The sequence below is a fragment of the Lagopus muta genome, chromosome 6 (genome assembly GCF_023343835.1).
Source record: "Lagopus muta isolate bLagMut1 chromosome 6, bLagMut1 primary, whole genome shotgun sequence".
Classification (NCBI taxonomy): domain Eukaryota; kingdom Metazoa; phylum Chordata; class Aves; order Galliformes; family Phasianidae; genus Lagopus; species Lagopus muta.
The window spans coordinates 53310435-53335633 of record NC_064438.1 but is presented as its reverse complement, the minus strand read 5'-3'; the positions used below and the strand labels follow the sequence as shown (position 1 = coordinate 53335633).

Here is a 25199-nt window from a genome sequence, read left to right as displayed (position 1 = left end):
TTTTTTTTTTACAAAAATCCTGAAGTTCTGAACTTTGAAGGTTCAGAAAAAAGGTATGTTAAAATCATAGAATCATTAAGGTTGGAAGAGACCGCTAACTCATCTATAGTCCAACTGTGCACCTACCACCAATATCACCCACTAAACCATGCCCCAAAGCACTACATATACTCTTACTTCTTCATGGCAAAAGGTGTAGAAGTTATAGCATTTATATCCTATTTAGGGAATAATCTCTAAGAAAAGTAGCGCATCTCTGACTGCTGTCAAAATGTAATTCTCCTTTCAGAGACATTTGTTGTTCCGTCTATAAATAGAATTTTATGCTATAACTTGGAGGTGAAGGAAGCAGGAGGGGTGATTGGTTTGCGTGCTTTATAGAGAAGGAATTTTACATTTAGGAAAAAAAAAAAATACAGATCTAACAAAGATCATAGATGACGTTCACTGCATCACCGTGCAAAACAGACCCACAGATGAAGTACCACATTCACAGGCCTCTATCCTGAGCAATTACTTTACCCAGCTGTGTCCAAAGTTACCACCCAGATGGTGTGACAGCCTAAAACTGTTGCTCAAACTACTGCTTAAGTTTCCCTATCCTAGATCTTGCTGTTCGTCTAATCTCCCTGCTCTTTTGGCTTATAGTTGTTTTTAAGATCCCCTCCAAGAACAGATTTTAACGCTGTGAAACTCAGGGCTTTTTGTGCAACAGCAGCTGGATTTTCCTTCATTCTCTCTCCACCTCCTTAAAAACTGAATTTTCATGGCGTGGCTTATCATAGATTTGGTGTTCTGTAATGGGAAAATCTCTGTTTTCATTCTGGCTCTGTGTCAGGTTTAGCAGATGAACTGGCCAAACAAGAAAGCTGTGTAATTGCAGAATCTGATCCGTGGAAATGTGAAGATCTTTTTCTCCACAAGAGTGGGCAGTGTCACTTCTAATGCAAGCAATGCCCTCCTTTCTCTATTATTCCCTCCAGACAGATCAAAGATCCATTCTAGAAAAAGTCTTTACCCAGAGGTGGTATAGGGAAGAACACTTCATGGTGAAAATGAGCACTTCCACAAGGGAAAAGCCGTAGGCAAGATTGCACAGATTTATGTCCCACAATGTGATATCACCCACATACTTTCCCATGATACACAGAGATCTGTTTGTCCCTTAAGGCTTTGCCATACAGTAGTACATCACTCCCAGCACCCTCTGCAGTCTGCCAAGACCTGTAAATTCCTCTGCATGTGGAGAAACCCATGTGGCAGCTGGCCCCAGCCATTGACCTGTAGGTTGGGTGGCTTTGGTATGAGTGTGCATATCCAGGTAATGATGCCAGCCAGAGTGGGGGCACCAGGCATGTCCCTAACCAGTAACTTGCCAGAACATAACTTGATTTTGTCTCCTCTCTGTCAGAAATGGTAGAAATTACCAGTGGGTTCAGAAGTTGCTGAGAGAAAGACAGGCAGATGGAGAGCGTCACTTTCCTTAGGGTAGAATTCGGTTACAGTTTCAGGCTTTGAAGATTTAGACCTCTAAAAGATCTCCAGCTGCTCTTATTTGCCTTCTAAACTGTGATAGCACATAAACATAAGCTAAAAAAAGTTCTTGATAGCAAAGTTCAGAAAGATAAGAGAAAAAATAGCTCTGCTTATTAACATACTATTCTGAGACAAACCCTGCCCAGAGCCAGTGGCCAAAATGCGCGGTGAACAAAAATGAAATTTTACATTTTTTGAGAAATCCCATTTCACTACAAAGCAGTACAAAAAACTGAGCAGTGGAAATGACTTCCAGAGCAGAGTACCTTTAAAAACACACGCAGACACAAATCCACTAATATAATATGCAGTTGCAGACATAGGTTGATGGTTGGACTAGATGATCTTAGCTATCATTTCAACCCTAATGATTGTATAAAAGACATTATGTGGCATAAGATATAATATAACCTATTAAAATACTTTAATATACTGTAGGCGTTGAGAGGGGGAAGTACTCACCTGGGGCAAAATTACCTGAGCTCACAGTTGTTGGAATCCTTTGTGGCTATGGACCTTTCCACTGCAAAGCACTTTGCAGCCCATGGTCATAAGGAGAGGTGGCACAGAGGTGATAGGGATGTAGTGATATCACCATGGTGCACAGAAAGGTTTTGGACATGGACTTATCCTGGAGAATAACTGAGATGCTAGAAAATCCCCTTTAAATTTACCCTACCACACTACTTTATCTGCCCCTGTCAAAACCCAACCATTTTACCTTCCCCAAATGAGCTGAAACCATTTGTTACAGCTGAAACTATTTGTTTTAGATGGCCTGTGCTGAATCTGCTCAAAAGCAATTAACTGCTGCAGGTTTCTGCAGAGCTGTGCTTCCCAATGAAGTTTTTTCACCCAGCCCATTATTACCAGCAGCAAGTACTTCCATTTGCCTCTCCAGGTCACAGCTTGGTTGTGAGTCCCAGGGCATTTACCAATTTCCTCCTCTCTAATGGAAAAAAATAGCGGTGGGGGGAAGCATTAAAAATTGAGGATTCCAATTGTGATCTCAGAGCAGTTTCTCACTGCCGCAACTCTGGCAGCTGGGGGGAGACAGCGATGCTATCCAGCCCAGAATTGGGAAAAGCTCCAGATGCACCGTGGTCATGGCCAAGGCGTTAACTGTTCATGGCCCCGCAGCACCAACTGCATCTATTTGCCAAGTTCCACTGCATCCTTATAGCTGTAGGCCTGGGGTAGGTTTTTATGGTGCAGATAAGTGTAACAACGGGGTGTCCTTGAGGATGCACGCGGCTTGAACGTGGCAATGCCTGGGATGAGAGCCTACTGGTGTTGTGTTGTGCATGCAGCTGCTCTGTACAGAAGTCCAAACCAGTTATTAGCTCCACACTAATAATATTCGGCCACAGATTTCACCCACAGTCCACAAAAATGAATTTGTTCGAGGCCTGTTGCCAGGGCTGGGATGAGATGGATACAGAGCAGAGTCTGAGGTAATGCCAGACAGATGGGGAAGGCAAAATTGTTATTTGGATACAAAACTGGGCTCTTCTGTTGAACATAGGGAAGTTTACGAGTCTGTTTACTTCTCAAGACATTCTAAAGACGCTTAGCTGGATGCCAGAACACTGAGGTTTCCTTACCTTTGGTGAAAACCCAAGTCCCATACTGAAAGGGTTTTTGCCACAGAGTGGTTATTTCTAGGGCAGAAGAACCAAAGTGTAATCCCAGTGACAAACAGGATATTACTGGCCGCATCTGTAACAATAGGGTTTGTTTGGATAGTGAGGACATGCTTTAATATGGCGCTTCCATTCTGTCTTTCCAACATCAAATGCTGATTATTCTGTAAGCAGAGGTCTCAGCCAGGGTGACTTGTATCACATCTAACTATGAGAAGTTATAAATGCTTAATTAGGGCTGAGGTTGTACCAACAAAAATTCAATTCAACTACTAGCCAAGCTGGTTTAATAGTACCAAAAGTAATGCAACTGCTCTGTGAAAGGCAGAAGGGAGATGTGTCTTGTTTTTTTAAGCCAGGCAGCCGCTGAACATCTTGTTTGACATTTCTGAACTCTACAACAGCCAATAATTTTTAGCATGAAATTTATTCGCCCCAAAATTTGTACTCAGAAGTTCATTTATTTTTTTCCTACATGAAAAGTCTCCATCAACTAGGGAGCAGTACCTATTCGTATGACTAACTCAGCCCACTGCACAGCCAGAAGTGAATGGACTCGTTAGATGGTTGTCTAAGGAGAAGAGGTGGTGAGTCTCAAGCCATTTGGTTTAGGGACTGTACACAAATGGATGCCATGCAAATAGCTTTAGTAACTGATGGTGTATCCTTGGTGAACAAGAGAGAGGTCAGTCTGTCCAAGGGAGAACTGCAAACACCTAGACTGAAGACTTAATGTATACGGCTTAAAGAATTCCCTCCTTCTCCTCATGTGTCGGCACAAACTGGAGAACGTTTATAAATAGTGAATCCATTTGAAAAAAATTAGCAGTGACATATGATCAGCTAATGAATAACATACAGAATAGTTCAACCATGACAGAAGCTCTGTAAATTGAAAGCAATATAGAAGAAAACAATTATTAATTACCATTAGGAGACAGATGCTTTGTTCTTTAGTGATGATTCAAGCCAATGTGGTTGATTGAGCAGTGAAGTGGGCTGGAGTGCTCACTGAGCAGCTTCACCTCCATGGGAGAGGAACCACCCACTGAGACTGGACAGATATCACAGAGACTGAATACCCTAATTCAGATATTAGGACAAACTTATTCCCAGAAGGAGTGATGAGAAACTGTCAAAGGCTTCTCAGAGTGGTGGTGGAGTCACTATCCCTGGAGGTGCTCAAGAACCACAGAGATGTGGCACTGAGGGACGTGGTCAGTGGGCATGGTGGGAAGGGTTGTGTTGGACTAGACCATCTCAGCATTCTTTTCCAGCTTAATGGTTCTATGTCTCTATGAAACTCCTCCAGCTGCAGGAACAGCAGCTCATCTGTCCACACTTGACATGCCTGTCATTTTTAAGTGATTACTGATCCTTTGCATGGGCACACTGATTTCAACCAGTTTGTTTGGCATGATGTGTCAGTAATGACCTAAATATCATACTACTTCTATTTTCCTCTGTCAAAACTTTATTAGACAGCATAATTAAGACAGGAAGAGGCTATCCCAGGAGCTTTGCAATTTCTGCACAGTGCTGCTGTGGGAGTCTTCACACTACCATGTTCTTGAGACGGTTGTCTCCTATAAACAGTTTTGGTAGCACATTAGATGTTTCATGTGTTGCTTGGGGTCATTAAACTGAAGGAGCTATAAATAGCACTAAGGGAGAGCTGTGATGTTTATTTCCAGGGATGTTTGCAGGGTTTTTTTTTCCTTTTAATGTTCATCCAGTTTTGATCAAACAGATTTGAACATTAACCTTGAGACAGGAAAGCGCTGACTCTTTTAAGATTTAGGTCTCTTGACTCACAGCCACAGAACAGATTTGTTCATTTTGCCTCACAGCAGCTGAAAGGATTTTTCTGCCAATCTTCTCTGTTATCCAGAATAAACCAAAGGTCTCAATAACGCATTCAAGGTTCAACTCAACAGAAAGCCACCAGTGCAATTCAAAGATTTTTGTGGCTGCCTTTTTGGAAAGATAAGTTTTACAGAACCACTAATTCTTAACCTTTCCACAGAAGGTTTAAGTCCTGTACCACACAAGCTAGAGGAAGTTCAATAATCATCAGTTTTTTTCACAGCTAGGAAGTCTAGATAGTCTTTGTATACCAAAGAGGAGCCTTTTACCTGAATCATCCCACACTCAAAAGAAGCAGGCACCATATACACACTCAGGAATAGAATCATAGAGTCATAGCGGTTGGAAATCATAGAATCATTAAGGTTGAAAAAGATCTTTAGGATTATCTAGTCCAAACACCAACCCATCTCAAGACCTTTTCCTTCTGAAGGATGTGAAGAGCCTAGATTACTAATGCTTATATCCCTCTTCCTCACACACATCCCTGTATTGTCCTGTGCTTGCACAGTCCACTTGAAGCCCATGGACACAGAGCTGTGTGCATGCTCCATGGTCTTATTTACTCAGGGTAGATTGTTTCTGCAGCAGTGACAAAGTTCCCATTGTCCCCACACACTACTGAAACACAGCTCAGAAGGAGCACGCAGCACCTGAGTTGCTTTTTACCTTTCCCTCTGGCTGTCATTCAACTTCCCCTTGTACTGTTGTTATTATAATTTTGATTTCATGCTTGCAAAAACCTTATGCTGCAAAGAGACATCAAAAAGCTGTATGCCAATCCCTCCCATACCAGCGTGCATTGTGTTTATCACCCAGGACTGAACTCAAACCCCAGAAGCTGCTACAGCCCCTCACTTCCTCACCTTAAATGAGCAGTCAATGCATATCCTCATGGGTTAAGCACAGCAGGGGACAACGCTGCATCATGCACAATGTTTACAGCCTGAAAGCTAGACATAGAGAATAACCAAACTACAATGGAAATACAGCTCAAATTTCATCTTCCCCATTCAGCTAATATTTCATATTAGATCTGTGGTATTCCAAGGGCAATAGAAAACACAAAGAATGCCAGGTGGTATGTTAGACCCTTTGAGTGTGTCCTGATGGTCCAGGTGTAGAATGAATGCATTTCTAGGGGGCAACCACAACTGGAAATGCATTTGAAAGATGAGAAAGTCAAATGATGTAAAAAAAAAAAATGTATGGAGTGTGATTAATCCCAGGAATTTATCAACATATGAAAGTTATTGGAGGAAAACATTGGAGGCTCTGGAAACAAGGCTGTGTCACCTGGGAAGAGTACAGGAATGCCGTCCGGACTTGCAGACGTGGGATCAGGGAAGCCAAGGCGCAGGCAGAACTGAACTTGGCAAGGGACGTGAAAAACAATAAGAAAACCTTCTACAGGTACATTGCCCAGAAGAGACAGGCCAAAACGGGCGTACCTACTTTGGTAAATTTAAAAGGAGAACTGGCTTCAACAGATGAAGAGAAAGCCGAGGTGCTGAATGAGTTCTTCACCTCGGTCTTCACTGGTGGCCAGGATTCTAGTCTTTTTCACGTCCCTGAACCCTGCATCCCCAAACCTCTATGTGGGGACCGAGGAGATAAATCCCTCCCCACTGTAAGGGCAGAGCAAGTCCGAGAGTGCCTCCTTAGACTGAATGAATACAAGTCTATGGGGCCGGATGGCGTGCATCCCAGGGTCCTGAAGGAGCTGGCCGAGGTGGTTGCCGAGCCGCTCTCCATCATATTTGAGAAGTCGTGGCTGTCAGGTGAGGTCCCGGACGACTGGAGGAAGGGTCACGTCACTCCCATATACAAGAAGGGGAGCAGGGAGGACCCGGGGAACTACAGGCCGGTGAGTCTCACCTCCGTGCCTGGGAAGATCATGGAACAGATCCTCCTGGACAACATGCTCGGTCACATAAAGAATGAGCATGTGATCCGAGACAGCCAGCACGGCTTCACCAAAGGAAGGTCATGCCTAACTAATCTTGTGGCCTTCTATGATGGAGTGACGGCATTGGTGGACGAAGGGAAGGCGACTGATGTCATTTACCTGGACCTGAGCAAGGCCTTTGACATGGTCCCCCACCACATCCTCATCTCCAAATTGGAGGGAAGTGGATTTGATGGGTGGACGACCCGATGGATAAGCAATTGGTTGAAAGGCCGCAGACAGAGGGTGGTGGTCAATGGCTCTATGTCCAGGTGGAGGCCGGTAACAAGTGGTGTCCCCCAAGGGTCTGTCTTGGGACCGGTGCTCTTTAACATCTTTATTAATGACATCGATGAGGGAATTGAGTGCACCCTCAGCAAGTTTGCTGACGACACCAAGCTGAGTGGTGCGGTTGATACGGTGGAAGGAAGGGATGCCATTCAGAGGGACCTCGACAGGCTGGAGGGCTGGGCTCGGGTGAACCTGATGAGGTTCAACACGGCAAAGTGCAAGGTTTTGCATTTGGGCCGGAAGAACCCCAGGCACCTGTACAGGCTGGGAGGAGTGGTCCTTGAGAGCAGCTCGGCAGAGAAGGACCTGGGGGTCCTGATGGACGAGAGACTGAATATGAGCCAGCAGTGCGCTCTGGCAGCTCAAAAGGCAAATGGGATCCTGGGCTCCATCAGGAGAGGGGTGGCCAGCAGGGACAGGGAGGTGATTGTCCCTCTCTACTCAGCTCTTGTGAGGCCCCATCTGGAGTACTGTGTCCAGGTGTGGAGCCCTCAGTACAAGAAAGACATAGAGATTTTGGAAAGGGTCCAGAGGAGGGCGACTAAGATGATCAAGGGGCTGGAGCACCTCCCCTATGAGGATAGGCTGAGGGAGTTGGGCTTGTTCAGCCTGGAGAAGAGAAGGCTGCGGGGTGACCTCATTGCAGCCTATCAATACCTGAAGGGAACCTACACCCAGGAGGGGAGTAAACTCTTCAAAAGGGCTGACAACAGCAGGACTAGGGGAAATGGTTTTAAGTTGAAGGAGGGAAGATTTAGGTTAGATGTTAGGGGGAAGTTCTTTACTAGGAGAGTGGTTAGGCCCTGGAACGGGCTGCCCAGGGAGGTTGTGGATGCCCCGTCCTTGGACGTGTTTAAGGCCAGGTTGGACGGGGTCCTGGGCAACCTGATCTGAATATGTATGTTGGTGGCCCTGCTAAGCAGGGGGGTTGGAACTACATGATCCTTGGGGTCCCTTCCAACCCGGGTGATTCTGTGATTCTGTGATTCTGTGAAAATTTGAATAAGATTTGCAAAATGGGAGGTTGAACCTGATGTGAGGAGACCAAGTGCTACCATAATTGAAAAATAAGCCTTCTGCAAGCAGTAATAAAAGTGAGCTGACAAAAGAGCCTCTCTTCGTGGTCAGGACGAGACCAAAATGTGTTCTGAGGTGGCTGAGGCAGAAAAAGGGTAAACAGTAGAAGTGATGAAAAAGTGAGCCTCTTCTCCAAAACAGTCTTCCTATGGGCGTAATATTGCAGGAGGTGACATTAGCTGAGGAAAACAAAACTGAAACTGACCTTTGGCTCTTGAAGGAGATCTCTACAGCTTGAACTAAACATCACTGCCACTGTGTTGAAAGCAATAGTTTATTCAGTACATGTGGTCAACTATGTTCCCCAGGGGTCGAAACCACATAAAGGTGGTGCCATAGCAGGCACCCATGGACAGCCAAGCACATGCTTTTCAACAGCAGATACTCCACATGAAGGGGAAAAAACCCACCAAAAACGTAGTAAGAATGTCTACACAATCAAAATTCCTAGACAAGTACAAACCTCTTCATTTCTGCAGGACATGGCAGTGTTTTAGTAAATGAGTCACAGTTAAAATGGTTTACCTACTGATTAAGCCAACTCAAAATGCCTTTAGTTTCCATGTTATTTTCTCTTCTCTTCATAAACCTTGAGACAGATCTTAGTGCCAGCGATGCTCGTCATTGCTACCATACATTGTTGTGTACATTTTGCTCTGCAGGTAGTCCTTTCCTCTGTTCTAACTTTCCAGTTGCTAGGGCCAAGCCCAATGACATCATGGAAATGGCAAGGGATGAGGAAGAGCAAACATATTTCCTTCAATTGTTCTGTTCAGACAAAGCCATTAAACAATAATGACATCTCCTGTCAAATTATTATTTATCTTTGCAATGAAAAAATCCAAGTTATTATATTTCTAGTCTGCTTTTTAGAGTGATAACTCACCAGCCTCAGGACAGACATCAGAATTCTTGTATGCCAACATATGGGTCTTCCAGTTACTGAATAAGATACTGAGGAATTAAAGATTTATAAATTGTGACCTCACAATTTGTCACTGAGATGAGGATGAGCTCCAGACTGTATCTTTTTAGGGCCATTCACTTCTCCTTTTTCCCAAAATAAGTTCTGGAAAAATAGGGTTTAAAATAATTTCTAATAGTTAAAATATTCAATTTTTAAGAAGTGAATTTAGTGCACAGTTATTTGTTATTCACACTCAGAGGCCTTTCACCCAAGACAAGCCATGCTACCAGCAGCCTTGGCTGAATACAACTTTACTTGCAAATTCTACATATGCTAAAATGCTCATGCACTATTAATCAGCCAGTGACTTTCCCATGTACCCAGGTGGACTGGAAACCTCTCCCAATACTGAGTGAATCACTGCACTTCATTGCAATCCCAAGCACTATCCATCATGTCTCTACAGTCTCAGAGACACAGCCAGGTGAGCATAGCATGAAGGAGGATCTGATAATACTGTCCAGCTCTGTGGTTGCTATCACATTTGGCTGAGAAGGATGCAGATCTCATTATGCAGTGATGGCTTTTCCTGAATACTTGCTCTGTAGAACACATACTCATAAGTTTGTGACCACGAGCAATAACCTCCTCTTAAACAGATTTCACTAAGGGCAAAGAGAGTCATGATATGAGACAGGGCCATCTGCACTCTGCAGCGGATGTGGCACCAAGTGGTGCCTTCAGCTATCCCTACAGCCACAAAGTGCTTATCCCAGGAAAGAAGACATGAGAACCATGAGGGACCACGTTACAGTTGGCGCAATTTCTCAAACTTACTTTGAGTCCAGTGCACCAAAAATTCAGCAATGTGATTGCCCCAGGGTTACCTTTCTACCTCAGTTAGTGGCACAGCAATGATTCCATAAATATTTAAAGTGCTGACCAGTCTCAAGGGAAGAGAAGCCTGGAAAACTCATTCACTGACAGGAGAAGCACTAGGGGAAAAAAAAAAAGAGGAAAAAAAAGAAAACTCCCAAAGGAGAGAGGGAGGCAGCTGTAAAAATATTCCCATAGAGTGGCACAGGAGGCACAGTCAGGACAGGGGTGGTTTGGGAGCAGGACGGGGAAGAGCACCACAGTGCTGCATCCTTGCTCCTGGTTTGGGACAGTGTACAAGTCTATGATAGAAACAGCAATCCCTGTGATGAGACAGGAGCCAGCAGTTAGGCATCTGAAAGAGTTAAAAGCAGAGGGGCTGGACAGAAAGGCCCTGTCACATTGCAGGAGGACGCCCGAGATGACTCACAAGAATGAGTTTCCAACCCCTGCAATTCTAAGAGGACAGAGGCCACGTCTTTTATTAAAGACTCCTTGGCAAAGGCATTTAGACAGAACTTTGAAGTAACGATATTAACAGTATCTGCTAAAGCTCAGTTTCTGCAGACTTTATGGAAAGGAACTGCTTCAGTACTGAGTGGGAAAAACATACATTTTCAAACATAACATTATTTTTTTTCCCTTGGGAGATGGGACAAAAAGAGCATCTATTTACAATAATAATGCTGCTCCACTGAGAACAGACCATAAGGAAAATCCCATAAGGTTGGAAAATTTGCTTTAAGTTTATAAACTGTCCCATGCTCCAGTTCCAGAGTGGGCAGCCATCCAGCTGTTCTGAGCAGCTCTGTCCTCAAAGGCTAAACCCTTCCCAACTCAGACGTTTTCTGTTTCTGAGCAGTCTCCCCAGTTCTGTTTCAGGACAGGCTGGTTTACCTCAGGGTGCTTTTCTCCAATAATTAGGCATAGAGTTGAGGTCCTTTCCTGACTTTTGGGGCCAGTTGCTTGAGATGCTTCTTATAAGCAGAACCACAGTGGCAACAAGCAGCAGAAACACAAAGACCTGATTTTTCATTTAAAAGGTGAGGCATTTCCACTGGGGAAATTCAGCTGTGGAACAAACTCTCTCTATTAAGATACACTTCCTGAGACTATTTTTTTGCTCAAGAAATGGCTTGTAGAAGTAAGTGAAGCCCTCTGGCTTAGAATCATAGGATCATTAAGGTTGGAAAGACCACTATGATCATCTTGTCCAGCCATTAACCCATCACAACCATACTACTAAACCATGGCAGTCAAGGTGACATCTGCATGTTTCTTGAAAAACTTCAGGGACGGAGTCTCTACCACCTCCCTGGGCAACCTACTTGGCTCCACGTTTTCCACTCAAATCAAACAGTAATGCTGATATTGACAGGTTGGGTTGCATGACCCCACTTCCCAGATGGCTCCATTTGAGCACACCAACTTCAATGAGGGTTCAAGATCTTGCACCTACACAAACAGGTATTTTGTAATTGTATCTTTTTAGTTAGCTAGAACTACCAAACACCTTCACTGCTATGTCAAAACACAAAGGATGCTATAGAATTGCTTGTAATTTCTTTTCAGTGTAGCCTGTATTTTGCTTTCTGCAAAACTGCCATTAAAATTTTCAGTGAGAACATGAACAAAATCAGGATGGTATTTGTATGCTGTATTTAAATATTTAGAAAGTGTGCTGCTTTGCTTTGTTCTATATATGTAACCAGTAAATCTCAGAAATCAAGTACAGTCCCCTTCGTCTCATTGCCTGTTAGTTACTGCTGTGAATATTTAAAGCCTATTCCAGAAGTTCAAGGGAATAATATCTCTCATTAAAAAATACATTTCAAATACAGCTTCAGAAAAGTGATTTTCCATGAATACTGTCCACGAAAACAGAATCGGACTCTATACTGAAGGGGGAGTTCATATTTCAAAAATATTCTGCTACTCTGCCAGAAACCAGGCCTAAGTCCAAAGAACTCCAAATTAGCTGATTCAGTTCATAATATCATTAGTATAGAGAAATTCCCTTGCCATGCTTAGAAATATTCTCTGATGGAGTTTGCCACTTGGATCTACCGGGAATTTACCTAAATCAGTCAGTTTGGTTGAAGTCCAGAGGGGTGAAGTTGATGTGGTTCCTGTTATTTTAATATTTTAGAGTGTTAAATGCATTTTCTTCCCTCTACTCTCCCTCCTGGGAAATGGCTAAAATGGTGAAATAATTCATTCTTCCATTATTTGAAGTGTGTTTCTCAATTCATTTCTTTTCCTGTAAGAGCTGCTGTAGCAATACCATAAGTCCTTCCTGATGCTTCCAAGGAAGTAAGAAGCAACGGGGAGTACGAACACAGAGGTCCCAAATTTGAAGTATTGTTTGACAGAGGAAATCAATGCCAAGAAAATGGTGAAACAGGAATAACTTGTGTTGTCTCCACATGTTGCTCCCAACTGAGTTTCTTTCCCCCTGCTTCCTATTTAAATGTATGAATAGAAAAGACTGAAAAATGAGTGAGACAATTTTGCAAGGAAAATGGTGTTTTGAGACTACACCCAGTAGGGTGGAAATTCCTGAGAACACAAGGGAATCTTGTCCCTGGGTGATTCATGATAGGTCATGAAACAATTCGTACAAAGACATCTACAGAAGCACCTCGTACTTTGCACGATGTTAAGTCACTCCACCTCTTGCTCTCCTTTCTGCTGTTGTTTCCATCTTTCAAAATGCACTGATGCATTTCCTCTCTATTTTCCACGCTGCTTGTTTTCTCCTCGAAGAATAGGGTCTTCCCACCTGAAGCATTAGAAAAAAGAAAGATAATTTCATTTCCAAAGTGTGCAGCACAGAGCATGGGGCTGGCCAGCACTAGGTGTAGGTCCTGCAGAGCCATCTATGAGCCAGCTGGGTCCAAACCCAAACCACAGGCATTGCATGCATAGCAGCTGCCCCACAAGCACTTAGTGATAATTATTACCGTGTGGCTCTTCTGGTTTCCTAAAGTGCTGCTGAGCTGGTGAGGGCGGCAGCCGGCCAGGGCATGGGAGCAGATGTTTCTGCCTTCTCACGGATGTCAGCTCTGCCTGATGGAAAATGCCATCTGAGAAGAATTAAAACCAAAGAACAGACAGACAGGGATTTGCAGGATGGTTGTGGGACTGCTGTGCAGTGACCACTATCTGTTGTAGAGTCCATCCAGCAGCCACCTCTTTCCTAGCCAACCTCTGCTACAGCATACCGTGAAACATTATCTTAGCACTGCTTCTTGTGCATAAGCTACGGAAGGTCAAAAGTGCTGAAGCTGCATGAGAAACAAGAAAAGCTGAGGAAAATAGGAGAAAAGAACTGGATAAGTGTGGAAAATGGATGTACATCCATGGAGGATGAAGGGAAAAGGTTTAGAGAAAACAGTCTGGAAATAATGCATAAAAAAAACAAAAGAAGTTATTTGTAAGTAATATGTTTTAGGGCATAAGACATCATTTTGAACTTCTAGGGTTAGCAAAGTTCGGGCCAAAGCATTTACAATGAACTATCCCACCAGGAGAATATGCTGATTCATCAGTGTTGAAGCATTTTTTAAATACTTGGAAGGACAAATTCTTGAGGTCCAGGGCACCCTGGTTATTCCTGACAATGCAGCAAGAAAGACCTAAATTGAATACATAATATGTGAAGGTCTTGTTTTCATTCCATTGTAAAATGAAAACAAATTGTAAAACCTCAGAAGTTGTCGCAAAGTTGAATTATCATCCCCCTGGCCAGTACTAGTTGGTTACTTTTATTATTCATTTTACAGTAATTGTATTGTAGCCATTATTTTTTAAAGGCAGATTTCCTCCCGCTTCCTCTAAATGAAAAGTCTGCATAACAAAGAAAAACATTCCAAGGAAAATGCCTCAAACAGTACAAGCTCAGGTGTGGTTTTACACTTCCTCAATATGAAGAGATGCAGTGGTTGCAGGAAGAGGTTGGCAATCCTTGCAAGCCCTGGCAAACAGAATGACAGTACAAGTCAAGTGCTTTGGAAAAGAGGAAACAGAATGAAGTATCTATCATTGTGTCTTTAATCTTTCTGGGACATGCTACTTATAAAGTTGATGGGTTTTTTTCTTCTCTCCTTTGGGACATGCTACTTATAGAGTTGTTTGTTTTTTTTCTTCTCTCCTTTGATGACTTTTGTTATCACATTACTGTCCAGTAAATCCATGATGTAACTAATAAGACCACATTAACTTTGATTTCCAGAAGAAACAAGTTAGCCGAAGTGCTTTCAAAAGTTTTCAAACCACATCTTCCCTCCAGGAGACAGTGTTCTGCACCTTTGAGGGACAGATACCCAATGTTTGTGTTACCAGGTCAAGGACTGTGATGTGCAGTGGCTGTGGATGAAGATGTCTGTAGCCACATTCTGTTGATGCTGCATACAGATTACACAGGAAATGTATGGGAGAGGACCTCTGAAATACTCTGAATTATTTAGAAGGATATCATCACAGACAGGGAAATCACGTTGTATGCTTGTATTCTGATCTTTAAATACAACCTATATTCCAGCCTCTGAGCTCTCTTATGGTAGGGTCACATTTTCAGGTTCCTTCCATATAGCTGAATTTCTATTATCTCTCATAATAACAAACCAAGCCACTGCTATCAGATAGATTCATCCATCAGCCAGAAGATAAAACAGTGTGTCCTCACCAGGACCTCCTCAGCAGAGGACCCCAAATCCTGTTCCTATGAATTACATTTGACCTGAAGAAATTCATTTGGGCTGTCTGAGGACCACTGAATTTAGCTTACCTATATGGGCAGCCTTTTTTTACATGTTCCATTAGAAGTAATGAGAAGGCATTACCAAGAGTCCAAATGGATTTGTTTCCTTAAGAGAGCTGAAAGCATATCTGAAAGAGGCTGGCTTCATTCCCCTGTGAGTGTGGTGGGTGTGGGTACCTAAAATTAGACAGAGTTTTTACTAGTTGTAAATATTTATGTCTATTGCCATCATATGTAGCTTTTTTTTTTTTTTTTGTCTGATGATACTCAGTATGATGAAATTGTGCTAAACATATTTTGATACTGAATAGAGAGGAAATAATAGATCCTGAAGAAATCCTTTTTAAGATTAGATATACTCACACAAAGTGCTGGCTTCATCTGGTTTTGGAAGACTCACAGAGCTGGGTACAAGCACATCTAAGTCAGGAAACCTTTGAAGTGAATGAATGTATTGCATATAACATAAGCCAGTAATTAGATCAATAAAATAAATGAAAGAAGTAGACAATTTCCTTAATGCATTTCTGTGCAAACTCCTAAGCTTCAAGGAAATAAGAATGAAGGGATTTATGACACACAATAGATATTTTCTCAAGAACAAGTATCTATTTTCACCTTATATATTTGCAGGAGATGCAAGGAAATGTTCATATAATAATAATGGCCAAACTTATTTTTGTCAAAGACTTATCAGATTACAAAGAAGTCACATTTGGGAACTTTTTTCTTGGCTCGCTTTGTTATATTAATTTACAGAAGCAGTTAAAGAGTGCCTGTAGTTTCTGCTTTATGGAATTTTCCTCCATATCATTTGCACTGATGCACACTGCTAAACAAAGGCAACGGTCCTAAAGCTGTTCACCATCTCAGAGATGTAACCCCTGCTAATTACAGATGGTTGCAAATGAGCTTAATTTTCCTCCATCTATTTTAATAGTGGGTACAGAAGAGAATGAGATTGGTCAGTAGGGGAACACACATGGCATTTGGCATGGGGCAGGGTCATGGCAGCTCCACACCTCAATATAGGAGAGTGGGCAAGGGGCAACCACGAATGCCAGGATGGCTGCTGATGAAATACAGCCCAGAGGAGAGGCAGGAGGAGATAAGAGGGGTTGAATGGGATGGAAAAGCCAAAAGTGCTGCCCCTCCTTTTCTCACAGCACAACAGCATTGAAAAATCTCCCATGTACCTCCTCAAACAAAGGCAACTCCACCATAATCCCGGTAAGGGCCAAAGTTCACCAACAACAATGGGAGACAACAGAAACAGGAACCAGAAAGTCAGGGCAGATCAGGCAAAATAAACACTGATTTGAAAAATACGTGCAAAGACCAGAACAAACCTGGGCCTTGGCATTCGCTTTGTACAATGGAGTCATTTCTGGTGTAGAAAAAATGTGACTGCCTGGAAGACTTTCCTCCTTGTTTGGGTGCTTTGGAATGTGGGAGGATGGAAAATCTTCTCTTTCTCTTCCTTAAAACTTATGCTGGAGTTTTTGAAGGCACCATGTGGAACTTGAGAGCCCATTCAAATCCTGTTGCTGAGTTTTGAAAAGAAGCACATTGGGTTCCTAGGAAAATCTCCTGTCCTCATTTTTGTTCCAGTGTGGTTCAAATCCACTTATTCAGCTTCGTTGAAAGCTGAAGTTTTCTGGTTCCCCCATTGCTAATGGCACCGTCACTGACATCAGGGTCTCCTCTGCAGCACAGCAGAGAGCTCATCCCTCAGCACCCAACCCATTAGCTTATAAAAGACACTCATTAAGCTTGGCTGTGGGAGGACAAGCACTAAGCAGGGGTCTCAGTATCAGAGACTCCTAATAGCCACAGAAGAGGATGTTAGACACATCAGAATTTTTGCCATTACCCATTTGGAGGGAAGACCACAAATTCCCCTAGGTCAGCAAAAAATATATGGTAACTGGGTGATGCTCACTGACACTGGAAGTGCAATGGATACACTCCAGATGTCTCTTCAACATCCGCTGGAGTTTATATCCACCCATTGACAGATGGGAAACCTCAGTTCTGAAAAAAGACCTATGGGCTGAGTTTATAGTAAGGTGGCCAAGACCAAAATTTCTCACTATTTGTTTGTCATTTTGCTATTTCTAGAAATACCTCCTTCTGCCCTCTTGGAACATAAGGGTGTGTATTTCCCAGACATGTAGCCAACTTCAAACACAAAAAAAATCTTACTGTAGGAAGATGCAAGCCTATGGGAAATCAATACATCCAAAGGAACAGGGCTGGAAAAAAAACTCTGAAGAAACATTATTGTGGAGGAAAGCCAATTTGTTAGAAGGAACACTGGCTGATGTGAGCTGCTCCAAAGGATACTCCTCTGATATTCTTCAAATTATTGTTTCAGTTTGTTAAAGAATTACAAAGGGAATCATAAGCTTATAATAACAATCATGATTAATTATGATTATTAATTTTTCTTCACTGAAAATTATAAAAAATAATTTGTCTTCACTGTTTTCCTATGTTTACAAGAAGACAAACATTTTTTCCATACCCAGATCACATTATCGTTGGCTTCCTGAGTACCAGTCCATCACTGACCATCATTTCCTGGGAAACATCTGACTTTACCAATCTCTCTGTTCAACAACGAGTCTGCTCGGAGAATGCAGGCTGCCCATGAGCACAGCAATAACAATTTATCGTTTTAACAGGAGGAAAGGAATTTCAAGTTATATATAGGCATATATGTCCTATTGGTTTTCTCTTCTTAATTCGACCAGAGGATCTCAGCAGCAGTAGATCCATCTGTTTTCCAGAATTTATTCTTAAACTGGAAGTCCAAAGATCCTGCTTTTTAGAAAAAAGAACAGAGGAATGTTGCTTTTTAGAAAGGGCAGAGATTGTTCTGAAATCCTCTGAAAACCAATCCAAACCAGTCTTTTAGAGGTTCTCAGTGGCGTGGTATAAATCAGATTTAATCCTCATATCTTATCCATTTGCTCACTGACACCAGCTGGCCATTATTACTTCACACTCTGGAGGGTTCAAATGTTCATTGGTGCTCTGATTCTGTGAGCTCTCATCACGAAAGGCAAGAGAGATTTTTGGGCTGTTTGGTCAAAAAACACACTTCATATGAGAGCACAGCATCATAACGCACACACTGCCTAATGTTAAACAACTCACTGCACGCTATTGAATGCTTAAAAATAAAATGAACAACTGTTATTTCATATATTCTTGATCATGAAAGCCCTGTGGACAGCAGGCATCACAGCAGTTAATAATAATAACTGCAGTTAATTTAGAGGAGTGAGCTATGCTAAATAAACATTAAGTTCAACCCGTGGATTGTCTCTTGTATGACCACAGTGATATATGAGAGTTCATCCAGCTTCATTTAAAAGCAAATTTTTTTCAATGCTCCCATTTAATTTGAAGGGAAACACTGGCATGAGGAAAGTCACACAGCTGAGGGCAGGAATCGAGGCCAAATCATTGGTGTCATAGACCAAAGATTCACCCACAAGCTGCCTCACTTGCCTTTTTGTGTTCACGTCACTCCTGACTGTATTTTTCACCTGGAAGAGTTCAAGATCAAGCCCCGTTTCCTTTGCCAAAATATTTCACAACCAGCCACATACAACATGATTACTCCTCTCTGTCTCAGAGCCTCTTCACATGCAGGGAATGAAATCTGGCCTGCTGAAGGCAATGTGCTCATTGTCATTGTCAGGATGAGGGCTTCATACCCTGCCCTAAAGCTTTTCCAGCTGAGTCCATGCTCACATGGGTGATAGCAGAGACGCTGAAGTCTGTCCTTATGAAAACAGCAGCAGCACAGGATAAATGACCACATATCATGGCAAATATATGTGCTTTTTGTCACTAACACCCACCCTCCACATCTACCTGCAAGAGTTCCTTTAGCCCCGATGCAGGTGCAAGCACACAATTGCCTCCATGCATGTATAGAAGCCCAGCCCTTTGAAAAGTCCCTTCCTATAAGTATGCTAACAGCCATCTTGGCTTAAACACTAATTAAAGATAAGCACACACTTGCATGTTTTGCTGAAACAACCCCAGAATGAGGAAAGTCTGAATTACGCAATATGAAAATAATACTCTCCATTTATTAAGCACGTCTTGACAGTACATAAAATTCTGGAGCTTTCTTCTTGGCCAAATATTTCTCCCACTTCATACCATAGGTATGCTCAATTATGCTGGGAGCAGAATGGCAATATTATGACTCACTTCATATTGTAGGCTGGAAGTATCGTATTTTGTTCCAGAGAGAAACAGAATGTAGGCATAAGATTTAAAAGGCAGCTTTTTGTAAACTCTGCTCCAGCCTGTGCTGTGCACCATCCAGTCCCTCTTTTCAGCTGTACTCATTTTTAAATTTATAATTGTGTTGGGAATAAAGCATGTTCCAATTAACTTACAGCAGTGAGGAAGGGAGTTAAATGATTTTTTTTGTGTTTTCTCCCAAAACAACCCTCATGGCAGTAACTGCTGCCACACACTTTTGTCATCAATTCAGTGTTGTGTCTGTGCCGAAGCACTCAGACACAGATGAAATGATGTTGTTCTTGTGCCTCATCAGGTCTCATTACAGACAACCAAAGCCTACAGAGAGTGGAAATGATCATCTTCCCACTTTGGTTCTGTGTGAACCACGGCTTGCTCATCAAGGGTAGGCTGGGCTAAAGGTTTAGATATAACCGTCTTCCAGTGTGGAAATGAAAATCAAATTATTTTCTGGCATTAACAGATGATGTAAAGTCTCTGTACTATTTGGTATCAGCAAGTCTCATTCTTAAAATTCCAGCATTGTGTTTTCTGTGTAAGCTCAGACACCAGTTAGTGCCATGGGTCCCAGTAGAACTCAATTGGAAGCCTCAAGAGGGCACCTGGAAATTCCTAATAAACATCACAGCATTAGAAACAAACCATGGGGAGATAACACCCTGAACCACAGCCTCTCTCACCAGGACCAAAGAATTTTTATATGTGACTGCCATGTCTCAAAAATCAAAGTTCAAAGAATCATAAAATGTCCCAAGTTGGAAGGGACTCCTGAAGATCATTGAGTCCAACCTGTGGCTCCACACAGAACAACCCAAACCCTCTGTCTGAGAGCATTATCCACACACTTCGTGCACTCTGGCAGCCCAGGGCTGTGCCCATTGGCCCAGGGTACCTGTGCCATGTTCACCTCCCTCCAGTGAAGAACCTCTTCCTGATATCCAATCTCAGCCCCCTCGTCACAGCTTGCTTCGTGCCATTCCCTTGGGTTTTATCACTGGTCCTAAGCACCAATTGTGTTTTGCACTTGTGACTACCAAGACGCAACAGCAGAACTCTGCAATCAAAGCCAGCCAGCTTGGCTCTCTTTTGCCTTTTAAAGGTCAGTATCAGTATATTCATCTGAAGCAGACAGAAATGATATAAAATGTTGGAGGTTCCCATACATCCAGGCCCCACTCAACAATACACTTCCCTTCTGCAACTGAGATTTGTTACCTGTGGTTTCCACTTAACCAGCACAGCCCCCTGAGCACCCTCTGCAAGCCTTGGCAAAAATCACATATCCAAGAAAAGAGTACAGGTTGGACAGCACTATCAGCCTCCAGACTGCCTGCTTATAGCTTCTAGCCCAAAACCCACATCAACCTTCCCAGCCCCTCAACAGCCCCAGGCTGACTGTGATCAGCTGCACCTGATGCTTTTGGCTCAGGGATGCATTCCTCAGGGAAATTTTTGAATCCCCTGTGGACCTGCTCCAAGCAGATATTTTTCCCCTTAGGGAATGAACAGTGCAGAATATAGGAAACTTCATTCCTAGGAAAGATGTGCAGATGAAGGCTTAAAATTGCTGCTGATGTAGAAGTGGTTTTGTGACAGATTCATTTTGCTTTTGGTGGCGATACCTACCCCAAAATAGCAGTCCCCATCTGACTGCAACCTGCATACCTCAAAGCAAGCACAATGCTCACATGGGTGCAAAATGAAGTTGCACACAGCAGGGTCCTTCCCTTGCCTCAGCATGGGGAAGGATCCTGCAGGATTAAAACAATGGGGCATAGGAGTGGAAACATGTCCTGTACAAGCGTGTGGGATTTGTATCGCTCTGCATCAAGTCAGCTCAGTGCATTGTCCTGAAAGATATGCTGGAAATGGGAAATGTCCCCAAAAGTCACAAAAAATAAAATAAGAGTGTTCAGAAAATACTGCCTGTAGGGAAAAAGTTCAAGTAGTGCAAGCGTCACAGGTGGGGATTTAGTGGAAAAAATATGATGGAGATCAGCAGGATAATGGTCCAAAGGGACCAATGAGAATCAGAATAGGAAGCCCAGGACAGAAGAAGGCAACCTTTTATCCAAGTGCCATATACACACAATAGCCTAAATGACCTCCAACCGCCAAAATTTACAATGCCTTTTTTTTTTGCCTTTTTTTTTTTTTTTTTCCAGTAAAATGCATAGAGAGATCTGTGTGGCAGTTATAGTGCTGAGGTAGCTGCCCTGTGAAACTCATGGCATACCGGTGTCACTGATGCAGTGCTCAGATGAATAATGCAAAGGGAGTGAATTCTCGTTCATAGCACTCCTTTGCCTCCAGAACTCATGCTATTATCTGATTTGATTCTTCTGATCTGGCCAAATAAGAATATGAAACAATATTATTTAAATAATAAAAGAAGCCATTACACCTCAACATTCTGAAATGGTTGGGGAGTGTGCAGGCACAACAAAACACCCTTCACAGCATCAGTCCAGCTCCAGTTCCATGGAAGGATCAAGCAGAGGGACATGTCTTTGATATCCTATTCGCTGTTGTTATAGACTCTGGTTTTCAGTCTTAAACCTTCTAATAGTGTAATAATGAGCTTTCCATTTCTTTGCTGACGTGGTGAATGCCTGCAGGCTATTGAGTTTAAAAGCCAAAACACACAGACATAGAAAATTTACTTCAAGGTTGAAAAAATATATATCTTATTGGAAGGGTGGGATTTAATTTGCCTTTGTTCTCCCAAATCTCACATAAACAAACTCTCATATATCTCCCAGTGCAAGGCAAGGAAAATCAAAAGTGCCAGTTCTCACTGGAATCTTAGTAGTCCCTGGTGGCTGACAGGCACACATGTGCAAGCTGCAAGGCTTGAAATTAAGGACTTCACTTCACAAAAATGTCCACATGGATCAGAGGAGAGATTGCCACTCACTGAAAGAGACGATGGGGCCAGATCATGACAACCTCAGTTGTATGGGCTAGCACTTGGCTGTCCTGGGTCTGCAGTCATGTTCACAGTCAGTAAGTGCATCAGGATCTGGTGCAGGACAGTACTTCATGACCACGAAATAGCTGTAAAACAAAATAAAAAGAAAAAAAATAAAGAAGGATTTTTATTTTTGAAATGGTGATAATTATCCATATCACTACATTGTAAGCATATAATTGTACACTGAAACACACATTCTGCCTTTGTAAAACATCTGCTGTAACCTCCTAGCTACCAAAAGCAGCTGTTTGATTAAGCTAGGCAATAGCCCGCATTGTCTGCTGCACTGTCTGCCTCCTCCCCTTCTGTCTTCATATTTTCTTCCTCTCTCCTCATCTTTGTTATCAATTTTACAACTGTAAGATATCACTGTAAGATATCTGCTTCTAAGTATGGGAACTGGAAGCAATTCTGTCAAAATCAAACCTAGAGGAGGTGGATCTCTTCAAACTGAGAGGGATTCAATCAGCCAGAGAAGGGATTAAAGTCAGCTTGAGTCAGTGATCTTCATTACTGAGGTCAGAGCAGCAATGACAACAAGCATGTCAAGGTGCTGTTAAGGGTGCTATTGAACAGGAGAACCAAGAGCTGCAAGTTTGAAAAGTCTGTCTGAAAGTCCTTGGATGTCACTGTGTGCATATAGAGAGACACCTTAAAATACATCTTTTTTAAAAAAATGAAAAAAGGGAAATACAGGATAGTAATTCTAGATCAAAATCAGTCCCAGTGAGGACACTAACAAAACACAAGGATAGTCACATCCATGGCACACTTTACAGCAGATTCTGTTTTTCCATGTTTAGGACAAAATATAACAGATATTTATGCCTTCGCAAGATGGAACATGAAAAAAACGTGCAGGTCTTTGATCTCGTAAAAAACAATTTATATCTAAATGTACAGGGTCAGACGGGTATGGCAGCTCATTGCTACCTGAGTCACAGAATCATTGAAAAAAATATTATTAAAACAGGCTCTTCCCAAGTTATCCAAAGGCTGGTTTCTGGTTCTGGTGCTTGTTTTAAATGATGCTATGTTTTGATAGATAATAGAGAATCAAAAGCACAAATGAGATTCCAGAGGAGCACTGACCCCTTATCCAAAATAATGGAAAATTTTCAGTAAATGCCAAGAGAGCACAGGGGAAGCTCATCACAATGCTTCTGCTGTCATAGCTTGCTCTGTTTTCCCAGGGACAGCTGATTGAGGGCTGTTCTTCTGGAGGTGGAATTTCAATGAAGGACTTAACATTTTAGTAAGTAGGGACTGTAAGAAAAAGCTTGTGGAAGCAAAGCAGCCATATAAACCATATTTATGAATTTGCATTCAGGCCGTGCCTGGAAAGTACAATGCAGTCTTTTTGTATTAAAGATGTAAAGCCGGGTACAACAGAGCCATTTTCCTAAGTATGTGCTATACAGTGGAAGCATTGGCTGGTTTTCATGTTCTGCAAAGTTCAATCTCAGTAGATGGAGTCTCTGCAGTATACCAGATGCAGGATGCACATGTCTGTGCACAGCCTACAGCTCAGAATCCCTTTTTCCAAACTGAAAATAAGTATTCACTTTCCCCAGCACTTAGTACTTCTGAAGGCTTCTTTCTGCAGAACTTTTTTTTCTTTTAGGCCTACTTTCCTCATCCACATGTGAGATAAGCAAAAACTCTCTCACCTGGGGTGATGCCAACACATCCCAGCCAACAGGATTAACAGCAAACATCTTCACTCATCTCTACGTGCAGCCCGTGATCTCGCCTTCAAAGCAAGGGAGAACTCAGCCCTGGTGATCTGAGAGTTCCAGTGTCCTGATCTTGGTTGTCATGTGGTGCTGGATCACATTAGCCATATGCTCCCTAGATAGCCACAGGAGTGCCAGCCTATATTGGGCTGATATCTAACGAGTGCAAAAGTGCTACAATTCATTAACAGGGCAGAACTCTCAACGAGCATTTTCCTCTAATCTAGCTGACCTCAAACACTGGTTCAAACATCTGACAAAGCTTAGCATTTCTTTTCCTACTGAAAGTTACAACTCTCAAATCTTCTGTGCAAAGCATCACTACAGTCCTAAAGAAGGAACTCTGAAAGCAGAGCACAACAGAACACAGAGGAGATAGGCACGCATACACATATACTAATTTACCTTGTCAGAATAAAAGGTAACACTTGTCACTGGACTGTTATTACCCATCTTGCTGCATATGTCGTGAATTACAGCCAGTGTCAAGTTCAGACTAGAAAGAACCCAACAGCCAGTTCCTGCTTCCAGTGCAGCAGCAGTACTTTTCCATTGACTCAGCGGGACTCAGCCCAAGAAACACTTAATAAAAGCTGCAATGGCAAAGAACAGAAAATATAACCCATGTGATAGGCAGGGAACACTGGGCACATACGCAGAAGTCGCTGTATCAGAAGAGCAGGCCAGATAATACTAAATTTGCTAGCAAGTTGCTGGAATTTCTTTACATTTTTAAGCTTGTGCAGCAAGGGCAGAAAAAGACAATTGTCTTAGATTCTGAGCGTGCTTAACAAACTGCCCCACTGTTTGATGACATTTAACATCTTCAAATCTCGCGTTGAAGCTTGACCTTGGAAGGCATGGAAGTGAAGGGACCTTTGAGGAGCAGACGTGTGTTGAGAGCACAGCTCTGACATGAGCACTGATTTAAGGAAAAACAGCCTCTCCACCAGGACAAACTTCTGGGGCATTTTTTAGCAGCACTGTATTTAACAAAGAAGGCAGTTGTCTTTTGCTACTGAAAAGACTTGGGGTTACTGTCACCAACCTTGTAGGAACTGTGTTTACTAAGATCGCATCACCATCAAGAAAAAGCTTGAGTGCACACACACCACAGGTCCCAGGCTCTAAAACTAACCACTCAGCTATTATTTAATGTTTGTTTTGCCATTAGAAAGATCTGATCGAAATTCAAGATTCAGTTAAACAATTTTTTTTTATTTTTGGGTGACTCATTCAATTTTGGATTCACCAAGATTCGGTGCATATGCAGTAGAGCAGAACCTATGCAAA

General features: G+C 42.5%; 1 protein-coding gene and 1 long non-coding RNA gene across 4 annotated transcripts in view; one reads left to right on the top strand and one right to left on the bottom strand.

The window, feature by feature from the left end:
• Nucleotides 1–25199, top strand: part of RHOJ (ras homolog family member J) — a 48997-nt gene that overhangs the window by 1116 nt on the left and 22682 nt on the right. The gene's annotated exons all lie outside the window — the stretch shown is intronic.
• LOC125694430 (uncharacterized) lies at nucleotides 8283–23969 on the bottom strand. 2 transcript variants are annotated; one of them, XR_007377554.1, is made up of 4 exons: nucleotides 23841–23969; nucleotides 22114–22253; nucleotides 13108–16453; nucleotides 8283–12926 (listed from the first exon to the last, which is right to left on the bottom strand). It is a non-coding gene; the product is annotated as an uncharacterized LOC125694430 (long non-coding RNA). The 2 variants fall into 2 exon arrangements; XR_007377553.1 differs by having other exon boundaries at nucleotides 13108–22253.